Below are 14,444 nucleotides of genomic sequence, written 5' to 3'. Positions count from 1 at the left end.
CGCCGTGATTGCAAGAAATACAATATTATGTGCTCTCTGTAATATACGTTGACTCTATGTTCCTCAAAGGGCATTCGACAAGTAAGCTACAAGGAAGCTACAAAAAATAGAATGTAATGACCACGTGGGCAAGGCCATAGGTAAATGCTAGTAACATTACAATATACCTTATTGAATTATAGAGATGTGAGATGATAGATAGTTGTTTGAAAAGTTTTTAATACAACTTTTTTATAGCGTAAAGCGTTTTTAAAGCGTTTTATTCTACATATAGGAGAACCTGGAAATCTGGTGTTAACTCTTCGGTTTCCGACTTACCGCCTAATTGCTTAGGCATTGCGTGTCGAGTGGTGGAACTGAACCCCGCGCTGCCTCTAAGCATACATCATATTTTCCTTTACTTTATATAGGGAGTAATGTATAACTACGTTTGTCGTATAATATTTATTTATGCCTCAGAATACAAGTGAACTAAACCGATAAGCGGATAGCCTACGTAATGGGGAGCACAATACATGGATAGACCATTGTGCTCGTGACCTACGAGTATGTATAATCTTAGTGCCTAATACTTCAAAAGAACTCGATCTCATTATATATTGAAATGCATGTAAATACTATTATATTATATACGAGTATAAATTCTTTTAAGATGTCGACGTGGCACAGTGGCACATAGTCTGATTTGAGACGTGATAGTTGTGGTTTTGATTCCTTTTTGTTGCTGTTGCCCTGCTGCCTTGTTTAAGCAATAAGATAAGGCAATCTAACTTACGGGTCACCTTATGGTAAGTAATCACACACCAGGCAAGCTACAGATGCGTTGCCGGCCTTTAAGGTGGATAGGCGCCCTTTTTGAAGGTACCCAAGTCGTATTGCCGTGGAAACACTGCCGCAAGTAAGCCATTCCACAGTTGCGTGGCACGTGGAAGGAAGTTCCTTTCTTCTATTTTAGCTTCTCTTCTCTTTAGCTAAGAGAACATCAGTGTAAAGACATTACATTCTCCACTTTCTGCCTGACATTGTATGTTAAGTGGCGGGCACTCAACGGCACGCCCTAGCTTACCGAGCGATAATTAATCATTGGCGTATTGAACTATTACTATATATCTTTATAACAAAAATATCCTTCGATGCATTGTGTGTTGAGTGGCGGCAGTTAACGCCGCGACTTCTTTCCATTTAAGCTATCGATTATTGAATCTAAAAATGCCGCTACTATGTCATTGAAGTAATAAGCTAAAAGCACCAAATTTCCATTACCTTGAATATGATTAACAAACTTTAACTCGGTTGCGGGTTTATCTCCACTAACTCGTCGTTATATCGAATTAGCTGTAATTAGCAACACATACTGTACTCATTACGTAACGAACGTTATAACGTTACGTACTATATTATTACGAGACGCTGTCACTATCTGGCCTGTGTATCAAATTTTACCTCTATTATAAAAAAATGGTTTTATCATCACTATCATATCATTATCATCGAAGTTTCCATCACCTGTGCCGTTGTCATCATCTTTATCATCAGACTATCTTCCTCAACTGTTCATAGGCTTCTGATGACTTTTGCTATGAAGGTAGGTTAGAATTTCTAAAAACAAACAAAGTAGCGGGTGACGACAAGTCACGAGTTAAGTAATGAACGTAGAAATGAAATGGACAGAATAAGTTACTGAAATCAGATTTGTAAGTTAAGATGCCAACGCAAGTTCAAATAACCCCGACTCACTACTCAGTTGTTTCTAAAGATAAATACTGAAGATGTTGATCTCCTAAATTATGTTTCAACTTAGGATTTTCTCGTGAAAGTTAAGTAATTAAGAAGTGACTTCAAATTTAAGTAGTAATGTCATTGGTAACCTAACGCCGTGAGTGTGGATTCGATTTCCGCTTGGAAAATCTTTTAGAAATAGAAAAAGTATCTATTCTTTGCATTGCATTGTTTATAAGAAAATGTCCTAGAAATTTCCATTGAAAAATTTAGCATAGACAATTTCTTCCATATTTGGAAATGAGTCTAAATAAACACATTACACTCGAAGCAATAGATCTATCGTGCTGCCTGGCTGCATCACGCTCTACCCTGCATATAGGATAAGCAAAGGGAACATAATGTTAAGATAGTCCACTCGCTTGATTGTGCCCCCGCTCCATGACTGATCTAATATTTCAATCATTACAATGATGTAATAAAAAAGACAAAATGAGTCCTAATACATATTCACAATTCCATACATTTTTTTTCAATTACAAGAGAAAGTAGATTCTGATGAGTTCAATTTCTCAAAAAAAAATTATATCAATGTCGAATCTAAATCTCCAATAAAAGTCCAAGACAAATAATTCTTCGAATATTTTAAATCAGGGCTTCTCAAGTTATTTATTATGATTTTTTTTTTATATTTACAGTTACTTGATTGGTTCCTTTGATGAGCTTTATATTTCAAGTAAAGCCTTGCCTTCACTGTCCAGGAATATTTAAAAGACAAAAATGTATCGAATTAAACCAATTGAATATTAGGTATTTTATGTAATAATTACATTGTAACACTGTCCAGAATGTCAATTTGTCCAGAGGATGTCCTGACTAATATCTGTCCGATATTTGTTTGTGGGCATACGGGTACGCGACCCCGGATCCTCGAGCCGCCACTCTTACATCCTCATCCAGTCCGTAAGAATGGTGTCCTAACTCTCCCCCTCCTTCCCTTAGCTCCCTCCTTCTACCTATCCTACCCCTTCTATTTTCCTCTCCCTTCCTCGGTTTTTCCCCACAAAGGGGTTTTGGAGGTCAGACGGCAGTCGCTCCATTTAAAAACCGCCAACCGCCACTTATATGGACCGACAAAACAACAGACTGGGTACGGCTAGGGCGTCGCCGCAAAACGACGCGCAGGCACATCGCCCTACACCTGCGACAAGTGGGCAAGGGCTACCGTGTCATGTACGGGCACGGCTAAAGACGCTAGTACCCAGAAGGAAACTCCGCTTTGCAACGTGGAATATTGGCTCTCTGACCGGACGATGCAGGGAACTCGCAGATGTACTCATGAGACGTCGGGTCCAGTGTGCCTTCCTCCAGGAAACACGCTGGAAGGGCAATAAGTCCCGTAACATCGGACAGGGTTACCGGCTTATATACACTGGGTCACCTTCGGGTAGAAACGGTGTAGCGGTAGTGCTATCTGAAGAGCTTCAGAATGGGCTCCTTGAAGTTGACCGTCGCTCCGACCGCTTGATGCGAGTGAGGGTACTGATTGAGGGCGTCATCACAAACTTAATCAGTGCCTATGCTCCCCAGGCGGGATGTAGCGCGGCCGAAAAGGAGACATTCTGGGAGCAGTATGAAGGGGTGCTACTTGCTGTGCCGTGTACCGAAGTGGTCTTAGTTGGGGGGGATTTGGGGCACGTCGGTAAGGCTGCTGAGCCGTATGAACGTGTTCACGGGGGTTTTGGGCACGGTCTTCGCAATGCAGAGGGAGAAAACATTCTGAGAACCTGTATTGCGTCTGATCTGGCCGTCGTGAATACGTTCTTCCAAAAGAATTCTCAGCACCTTATCACGTATAAGAGCGGGTCCCACTCAACTCAAATAGACTACTTATTGACCAGACGGTGTCATATGGGCAGGGTAACTAACTGTAAGGTCATTCCAGGCGAAAGCCTAACGGCCCAACATCGTCTTCTTGTCATGGACTTTAACGTCACTCCGAAGAAGAAAGTAACCGAGAAACGTAGGCCTCGGATCAAGTGGTGGTTGCTGAATGGACCGATGCAGACTGACTTCCTGGCAGAGGTGAAAAGTCACGATATTTCGACTAACACCGAGACTGCTCAGGATGCTTGGGATCGGGCTCAGTCGGCAATCATTGCGGCGGGCAGGCGAGTTCTTGGCCTTTCTAGGAGAGGACGTGTCATCGACAGGGAGACATGGTGGTGGAATGACGAGGTGCAGGAGGTTACTCGTGAAAAGAAGGCTGCCTTTAAGAAGTGGCAGGAATCCAACTCTCCTGAAGACAGACTGGAGTACACAGTAGCTAAACGTGCCAGTAAAAGAGCTGTAGCCAGAGCCCGCAGTGAGAGTTTGTCACCATTGTATGATAAACTTGAAACTGTGGAGGGGCAGAAGCTCATTTACAAACTGGCACGTTCCCGGGATAAAGTGACGCAAGATATCGCAAAATGTCTTTGCGTCAAAGATTCCCAGGGCACGCTGCTCTGTAATCATGACTCTGTGAAGGAGAGGTGGAGAAGCTACTTCCAGGAGTTGCTGAATACTCAGCACCCATGCAGTCTTCATCACGACCCACCGCCTAACCTCGGACTTATTGCCCCAATAACCCTTGACGAAACACGTAATTGCCTTCGACGCATGAAGAACGGAAAAGCGGTGGGACCTGACGACGTCCCGATCGAAGCGTGGAAATCGTTGGGCCCTCTTGGTGTGCTCATGCTTACTGACCTTTTTAACCATATCTTGAACACTGGTAAGATGCCGCATCAGTGGCGGCTTAGCTTTATTACCCCTATTTACAAGGGAAGGGGCAGTGTTCAAGATTGTGGTAGTTATAGGGGCATTAAGCTTATGAGTCATACCATGCAGCTCTTCGAGCGCATGATCGACCTCAGGCTCCGCCGAGAGTGTACTGTCTCTGAGTCTCAATATGGATTTCAGCCAGGATCGGGCACCATGGACGCCATTTTCGCCCTCAGAACTTTGATGGAGGCATACAGGGAAAAAAGGAGAGCTCTGCACGTGGCCTTTTTAGATCTGCAGAAGGCCTTTGACTGTGTGCCTCGTCAGTGTATCTGGTGGGCATTGCGATCCAAAGGGATCCCTGAGGCCTATATTGAGATTATCAGAGGCATGTACCACGATTCCGCTTCTATGGTTAGGACTGCTGTTGGCGACACTAGACCCTTCCCGATTACAGTGGGGGTTCACCAGGGCTCGGCTCTTAGTCCGTTCTTGTTCAATGTAGTGCTTGATACTGTCTCGGCTCACATCCAGGACCAGCCTCCATGGCTGATGATGTATGCCGACGACATAGCACTCATTGCCGAGAACCGACTGACGCTGGAGCGTAAAGTAAACCTCTGGAAGGGTACGCTTGAGAACGGCGGTCTTAAACTAAATGTGTCGAAGACAGTGTACATGGCCTGCGGGAGCCGGGACTCGAGCACCATCCTTATAGGTCCTGAGCCAGCCGTTAAGTCGGAGAAGTTCAGGTACCTTGGATCCGTTATGCACGAGTCTGGAGGCATCGACCACGATGTCCATGGCCGGATAAGCGCTGCCTGGGCCAAATGGCGGGAGGTCACTGGTGTGGTCTGCGACCGCAGAATACCGCCCAAGCTCAAGGGGCTGATATACAAGAGCATCGTCCGACCGGTTCTTTTATACGGCAGCGAATGTTGGCCAGCACTATCTCGGCACACTCTGGAGCTTCACGTCACGGAAATGAAGATGCTGAGGTGGATGTGCGGCGTAACGCGGTCTGACCGCATACGCAACACATTCATTCGAGGTAGTCTTGGGGTCCGTGACGTAGCGGATAAGCTCCAAGAGCGTCGCTTGAGATGGTTTGGCCACGTTACGCGCCGGCCTAAGAACTATGTCGGACGCAAGTGCCTTGCTATACTAGTTCCTGGGGCGCGACCTCCCGGACGCCCAAGGAAGCGCTGGTTGGATGTCGTGATGCAGGACATGAGAGCCAATGGTCTAACCACCGAGGACGCAAAAGATCGTGCAAAGTGGAGTAGGGTAAGTAGGAAGGCAGACCCTGGTAATAGCCGGGATTAATGCCAGGAAGAAGAAGAAGAATTACATTGTAACACTGATATTAAAAAGAGCAACTGTTAAGTCGGCGGTAGCCTTATCGACGGTTTACAAATGTTTGGAAATGTCTTTACAGTTTTTTTTTTAGCCTTACATTGTATCTTGCAAGTAAGTAAGTAAATCCCGTTGTGAGACACATCGTTCCTCACTTTTCACCGAATTCCGAAGGCCGGGTAGTGAACACCACTCTTCATCGTTTTTTTTGACTAGACTAGAGATAACTAATTCTTCAGAGTAATTCTATGGTTGTAGTTTTAAGTGATTTATAAAAGTTGACAAACTGTAGTGTGCAGGTGTGTGCACTCATTTTGTATGAAATGAGTGCTATACTCGTACATAAGTTGAAATAAAATCAATATGTATTAATAGCGGCTCTCACATCTCATGTTTGAGAATCACTGGCTTAGACTATTCAAATTACATTTACATATTTTGTAGAAAACGATATCTTCGTTACCGAGCACTTATAGTAGCAGATTCGAATAAAAATGAATTGATATTGGCAGAGTTGCCCTGCCACCGAAATAAAATTACTGATCCGTTGTCATTCTAATTTTTTGGGAAAATTCCGTTATTTGTATATTCAGAAAGGGACTTAGAGATTTTATTTAATAGATTCTAGATTAGATTAGATGAGACAACTATTTTACGATTAATTTACTGTTTCACATTTTGTATGGTTTTTAATATTTTCGTTTATTTGCGCTGTGTTCTGTTCAGAAAATTTTCCAAGTTCAGGCGACGGTCGTATGGAGGATTTTGATAAATTTGTAATAAGTTATCTCATTTTTCTTTTACCATGCATCTTTAGAGACGCTAGGTAGTGGTAGTGGACCTACCATACCTCGTCCGTATCATATTTGTGTGCTCAAATCATTTGCCAAAACTAAATCGCCAGCTCGAGTTATTTTCATTCCAAATAAATAATTATTATATTTGTCACAATTACGAAAATTTTAAGCTGAGACGTGATTAAAATTGAAATCATCAAAATCCAAGGTGAATATTACGAATTAAACATTTTATAAAGTAAATTCGGTATCGTTCGTTATCCCGCGGCGACATCTCTAACAACCTATTTACATAAACCTAATTCTGGATGAGAATTTAAATTATAATTACAAAAAGGCTTCTCGCAGACTAAAAATATAAGTCCTATTAGCTTTTACCAGTAGCTTTACCCTCAAGTCAACTCTGATACACCTTCGGTGTAGTTGTTACATCGAAATAAAATAAATGATACAATATTATATCTAACCTATCAATAAATGAACTGTCTAATATAAAAATATATAGTATAAATATGTGAAGAGGACCACTCCAAAGGAGACTTTATTTTAATTATATTGAATTTAAAATAATCTAAGGCGCTATTATTAAGAAATTTATTATTTTTAAAAACACCAAGAGTTGTATTGTCTATTATAAAACCTATAAAACAATGACCCATTTAGAAAACAAAGTAGAGAATTAAAAATGCATCAGAAATGATGCACCAAACTGAAATGTAGGTGAAACGATCCATTCCACGAGGCGTCCTACGCAGAGCGCCGCCCACGCACGCGGGAGGAAAGTAGCGGTAAATTATGTATGTATGAACATTTGTTTTAGTCGTAGGAACAGTATATAGTATTTGATTCTATTTATTTTCTTTAGTTGTTTTATAATAATAGCCGTTGCTTCACTACCATTCGTTTTGTTGTAGGTAACTTCACCCTCTTCTTCTTCAACTTTCACCCACTAGCTGATACATATATCCTTATTACATTAACGGTGCAAATTAGACGAGTATTAGTTCTACAAGCCTACACGCATTATTTCTAAAATGAAATTCCCTCGCTAAGCGGTAAAAAGCTGCTGAAATTAAAAGTGAAGTGTATAGGACACCCTAAGTGTTTAACTCTGTTACATTTCGAAGATTAAACGTGAATGTGCTCTCAGTGTTGTGTGTGTTGAGTGTGTTGTGTGTGTGGTTACATCAATAGTATAATGTTTGTGTGTACGTACGTATATTGACAAAGGCGGTCGTGTATTAGAGGTTATTATCTAATTAATGATTGTATAAATGATAACACGTCATAGGAATGAAATGTTTGTTTGAAACTCAATTTCAAAGAACAGACACATTTAATACTTTTTTTCTTCATGTGGGAATCGAACCCAATTATTTTTGAACCCAAGCCTTTATGAAACGTATTTAACAATTTTTGTTTTTCTTTTAATGTCACGGTGTACCCCGCACATAGCACCGTAGGCAGTGGGAACGTGGGTACCTAGGGTTAAGACCATCCGTTCCCATTAAGACACTTCCGTTTCAGACTTTCCGCCGTGTTCTCGAGGCATTGCATGTTATTTGCCGGAACTCAACGCTGTGCTTTACCTTGTTACCAGAGCAAAGAAATACAAATATTAAAGAAACATTAAAAATGTTCTCCAAGTGGGAATAAAACCTCTTGTGCCCCTGCACCACGACGGCCTCAAGGTAGGTATTTATAATAATAATGTTATTAGCATTCTTACTGATTATTTTAGTAACTAAGTAATTTTAGTTTACATGTTTGTAGGAACCTCACTCATATTTACAGCTTGCACGAGGACCATTAATGGGTACAGTAGAAAACTGAAACGTTCAACGCTGTCAATGAATTTAAGACCTTATTACCAGAATTTACGATCTAGATTGTTATAATAATTTCGCTTTGTATATCTTAAAACAGCAGTTCAGCAAAACAATAACAGTTTCCTTCACCAAATTAGGCGTTAATTAGATACTAAAATACAGCGAACGACGTGTTTTAACGTAACTCACGAGATCAGAGTGCTAGCGGATATTATATTGACGCACTGTGACGGAGAATAACGCATAGGTCGTGAGTTCTTTCTCGCTTATACATTCTATTTCTGGTATGACCCAGACATAGAGAACAGGTAGTCATAGGAACAAATTACTAAAAATTAAGAGCATTATGTAAGAAGTTTTTCAATTTTAAATTGTTATCTTTGGTTTTAGGATGTTCAGGAGAAAAACAATTTCCAACCTTCTCCAACAAAATGTTTATATGGTATCGTGAGAATGTCGCGGTGCAGCAGTACAGCGTCTGGTGTGCGAGGATTTAGGAGGAGGATGACAAAGCGGGATATTGAGGTACACCTCTAGAACAGTCTTGAAAGTGTGAGTGTGCTCTACGCTGGATACAGTGTGTAACTCTATATTTCCATGTAAAAACTCTACCAAAGTAGTATTTTTAACGGCGCCTCTTGATCGTAAATAACTTAACTCCTCCCACATCACGGGTGATGTTCTTACCTGAAATAAAAAATATGGCAAAAACCCATAAAAAGTTGGCAAAGAAACTTAAAACATCGGAACGACAACAGAATACAGAACAGCAAGGCTCGGTGCGAAACTTCAACAATTTTCAACTTTCTCGAATTAATAAAGTATTCCTTTGTAAGTGTTAGGGGTGGTGCCTCAGTCCAGTCACGTGCGCGGTCCGCTTCTATACTTGAAACGTTGAATTGAAATGAGCTGCTAATGGAAGTCTTGACCCTGCTCCAGTAAAATGTAATGGGATAAATTATATATGTGGTGGTTTCGGGAAATGATTTTTATGCATCATCTTTGTAAAAATTGAGGCGAGGGCACAAACGTGTGACTGCAAATGTGACAGGTTCTAGGTTCGATTTCCGTTCAAGGAAATGAAATATTTAATATTTTCTTTTCCTCGCTCTGGTAATCATTAAACAAGCAATTCCTCCAGAATGTGGGGAACACAAGTGTCTTAATAGAAACGTATTGTCTTAACATCAGGATCCCAGGTTCCCTCTATCGACCCAGCTATATACAGGCGCAGCGGTCCCTAATTAAGACATTTTGAGGCAATCTGGAGGTATTTTGAGTGGCGGAACTCGACACCAGAGCGATCGATCGCGAGCGAAAAATATAAAATAATAATGGTATAAATAATATATTAAATTTAAATTAACCTGCTCTTCGATATTTTTAACCATACGTCCTAAAATACCGTTCACTCAATCAATCACGACGTCGCGCGTCGCCTGTTTACTCAGATGTTCGTATAAATTATGAACTTCTGAATTTAAACCTAATTATATTATTTGGTGAGTCCAACTTAAATAACCAACTTAAATAAATGATAAGCTTTCGGAATCGACTCGCGTTAAATCAATATGGAACAACATTTCAAAGTTCCAAAAGTAGTTAAGATCGAAAACGGTATCGCGAGGCAGGAGGCAGGAGGCCGGAGGCAGGAGCAAGAAAAACAAATTATTCGAGTCGCCGCACCGAAACCGACAGACAACTTGTAAAAAGTTCAGACGACTTTAATGGATTTATAAATTTTCCCATAAGTAGATGGGTTTTGTGAAGTTTTTTGTATTGATATCAGTCACCAGTCAGGGATATTTCAGGGTCTTACTGCGAAGGCGACGGGTTTGGATTCGATTCATACTCCGAGGATATATGAATATTTAATATCAATTTTCCCGCTTTGGAAGTCAAAGTGGGGCTTCGAATTCTGCTACGCAAAACCCAATGCCCCAAAAATTGGACTGAAAAATGGAAACGGTGTCGTAACACTAAGTTCCCTGTGCCCGTCCCGCCTACAATACGCTAAAAAATGAAGCTACTTAAACATGTGTTGAAAGGAAATTTGTTTTTTATTTATTATATGAGAAAAACTCAGAATTATATAAAAACGTAAAATATAAAAATAAACGCGAAAAGGACCACCTTTTAAGTGTAATTTATTATAGCGAGTTAAATCTTATCCTTCTCGTTAATTAAGTTCAGTTTCGTCGGGACTGTTTACATTTTATTTTCTCTGATTTTCAGTTATACTAATTTTTAAAAGCTGTTTTATAAATTTGTAGCTGAAAAATTATAAATATATTAGAGTAAGCTCATGCAGTCTACTGAATAAACGCGACGGAGTTACGGCGCCTGCAATTTGCTTGGAGTCTAGACAAATATATCGTTAAAATAGGGTTTCGTATTCCGTTTGACAGAGACATTTTAAAATAACCTAGTAATATTAAGAAATAAACAGGACCATCGTGTTTCAGCGGCACAGCACTCAGGTAAAAATAATGTGGAATGTGGGGAACGGAGTGTCTAAACACTAGGTCCCCTCTGCCCTGCTACGCGGTAGAATACGTAAAGCTGAAAATATGATATAAATAATTGAGACACTTCGTTGCCCATTATCCTAGTTTTCGAGACATTGCGTGTCAGTCAACTAACTGCTCAAAGTTGAATTCGACGCCGCCATTTGTCTATCAGAGGGGGAAATTGAAACAATTTATAATATCATCGCAATTGCAATCAGTCGCTTTCGAAAAAGCTGTGATACATAAATGATATTATATTGACGTTTTTCTAACTTAGTCACATGGTCGGAGTACGCAAATAGAATCTAGGGATCAATGTGTAAAATGTTCTGCCTGCAATGCTTGGCATTTGGAACTGCCACTTAGCATCCAATGTCTGAAATAGAAGGAATATTCTAGACTTGTTGTATTTAAACTAGTAAGCGTTCAACTTTGATTATGTGTGACTGTGAGTTCGATCTCTGTTTAGGGGGAAGACTGTTCAAAACATATTTTTTGTAGCGTGTAGTGCTAAATTCCGTACCGCCGTATTCTATCGAACCCACAATCTGTCGCATTTACATTCAGACGCTCGTAGCTGTGCGCCACGGCTGGCTGTAGAACATATTCTTTATTGGTCGACCGCACCAGCTACGCTACGGCTCCTCTACAGCAGTTCCCTTGTAAACAGCCGACACTTTCAACAGTTGTACTTTTCAATAATTAAGTTATAGTTTTATTATTAAATACAATTAAAGCTATTCTGTAAGATTTCGTTTATATTAATTCCACACATTTTTATATTTAAACTATTTCTAAGCAGTGTAATATTGCGGAATCTTATTATAGACATGTAATTGAGATAAATTATTTTGATTTTCCAATTTGATTATTTACAAAATGCCATGTTACTGCCAGGTACCGCCAGGCGACACAGCAGAGAAAAGAAAAATGAAGAAAAGAGAATTTGAATACTAAGTTCTATTAAAGAAGTATATGAAACTTGTAGCAATATAAAATTATTAGATTTGCAAAGATGAAACTTATCGTGGCTTTTAGGTAGGTTACGAAGTGTAGAGAGGCACTAAGAAAAGTTTTTTCGAAATTTATATACGAACGGGAAAAACTATTTTTTTCCATTTTCCGTTGTAAAATCCACGCAAACTCAGTTGCGGACGGCGACTAGTTACGTATACAGCTAAGCATGTAGGTCACAGACGAAAATAGCATATTTTGCGGTCTACAATTAGTTAACGAATCTATTTGGAAAATATTAATTATCGTTTAAATACATTGCAGCTAACATTGCATTTTAAAGCGCAACGCAAATAATATCGCAAACATAATGGCTTTACCGATATACACTTAAATCACTAATAGATAAAGTGATTAAATTTGAATAAAACGTGCATATACACTTATATATACAATACAATGTGCTCACCCTGCTACATGTGGATAGAGCGGGCATCGACGCCGCATACCGCCGTCAGACGCTGTACCGCTGCGTAACATTTTTTTTCTCTAAATTCAACACAAAATGTGTAAAGTGAATGACGTGACATAATAAGCAAAATCTTTGCAAAACACGGCTTTAACAATCATGAACGTTGAAATTTTGTGATAGAATGTGCTCTACTTTTTTTATTTTCTTTCCGCTCGTTTCAAAATCGATATCAAAATATTCTTTATTTGATGAGGTAAGCAATTTTAAAAAGTCCTACAGGAAGATTAAATTAGATTTAAATAAACATATTCTAATAAAAGTTCAAAAAAATAAATTCCTACAATTATTTTTTATCTTCACACTGTATAATACCTCACAAAGCAGAGTAGGTAGAAGAAATGTGCGACCTGGGACCTAATATTAAGACAGTTCCGCCTCCCGGCTGCGCTTTGCCTTCTTACCTGAACGAGGAACTGAGTATGAAACCTACGCACAAAACTCAACACTTTGTCTTGGTGTGAGACGAGTAAATAAAAATAATTCATTTCCCTGAGTGGGAACCGAACCCACAAATGTCGAGCCGCTACGCCACGATAACTTCGTAACACTTATATTTTGAGAAATAAAAGCCTATTTGTCAAGTAAAAAGCATTATCTCCGTAAAATGTCTAAAAACAAAGGCTGAAACAAAAAAGATGCCTGAAATAGACACTCAGAGAGCTCCAGTCTAGTTCTATAGTTTGTACGTGACGTAGGTGGTTGTAATTGGAACATTTTGCTTTGGAACTCTTTAAAGCTTTCTTATTTCAACTCTGTCTTTTAAAGATCGTATATTCTTAAATGATAAATCAATTAGTTGTTTGTTCGATTCCGCGACTTTGAGGCGGCAGCCAGACGTAAAACGTAAAAAAATATTATACATTTATTTCTGCAATGTGATTCAGTCAGATATGAGTCTATGATATATATAAATAATCTTTCAGTGTGGTTTTGAAATATAGAAATATTTATGTAGGTATCTGTCCAGAAATTTTTGTATGATTAAATAACAAAAATTGTCACCGTTTTGAAGCAGCTTTACGCTTTTTTCGGCATTACAATCCGTTCTCCATTTTCCGCATAGCTCTTGAGACCTTCCGTGTTACGTGAAATTACTAGAGTGAGAAAAAGAAATTAATTCATTCCCCCGCGTGGAAATCGAACCCACAGCCGTCGTGTTTACACAAAATTTTACGTATGGTTAACTACGAAAATATAATATAATTTTGATACTAAAGCTGTATTTTACAATTAAAACAAAGTAAAATTCAGAATTAATTGCTCTTGCCTAAAGTTATTAAAATTGTACGTTTGTAAAGAATTTCATAAGCATGCCTTGTTGAAACAGTAAATATAATATGTATAATTGTTGTATAACTAGCAGCCCGCCCGCGGCTTTGCATGCCTCAACGCTATGATCAATTATTAATAATATTATTTATGTGTATCTACGACAAACTAGTTAATTATTTTAGTACGGTTATCTAAGCTTTTACTGTAACTGATACACTAAATAGGTTTTTGGAGTTTTATATCCTTTTTTAAAAAAGTAGAAAGATGTTGCCCGCGTATATCAAAATTCCGGAAGAATTTCGGGTAAAAAGTAACCTATTTGTATTGACTTACCTATAAAAACAGGTGCACAGGTTCTGGAGATTAGCCCGGACAAACAGAGATATGGAGAGATCGTATGTTTGCATTGTAGTAATGACTATATGCGAGTTATGTTTCTACATTACGGACAGAAACTTAGATAAAAAGATAAATTTCGTCATCTAATAACATTACCATTTTAAAGACAATATGTATACATTGGAAGCAACAGTTTTAGCAGTATTGTCGCAGGACATAGCTATTTATTTATAAACCGATTTAAATAAAACTAACGCTTTATGTTGCGGTAAGTTTGTCAAAATACAATAGTGAAAACTGCATTTAATTTGGATAAGCCATTTCTGAGATTGCAAATCCAACAGTCAGGATAAAAATATATCTTAGAGTG

Source organism: Heliconius melpomene, chromosome 19 (genome assembly GCF_056956725.1).
Source record: "Heliconius melpomene rosina isolate 202511_hmr_F chromosome 19, ASM5695672v1, whole genome shotgun sequence".
Taxonomy (NCBI): Eukaryota; Metazoa; Arthropoda; class Insecta; order Lepidoptera; family Nymphalidae; genus Heliconius; species Heliconius melpomene.
The sequence above is the reverse complement of the archived record's forward strand: the minus strand, read 5'-3'. Positions refer to the sequence as shown.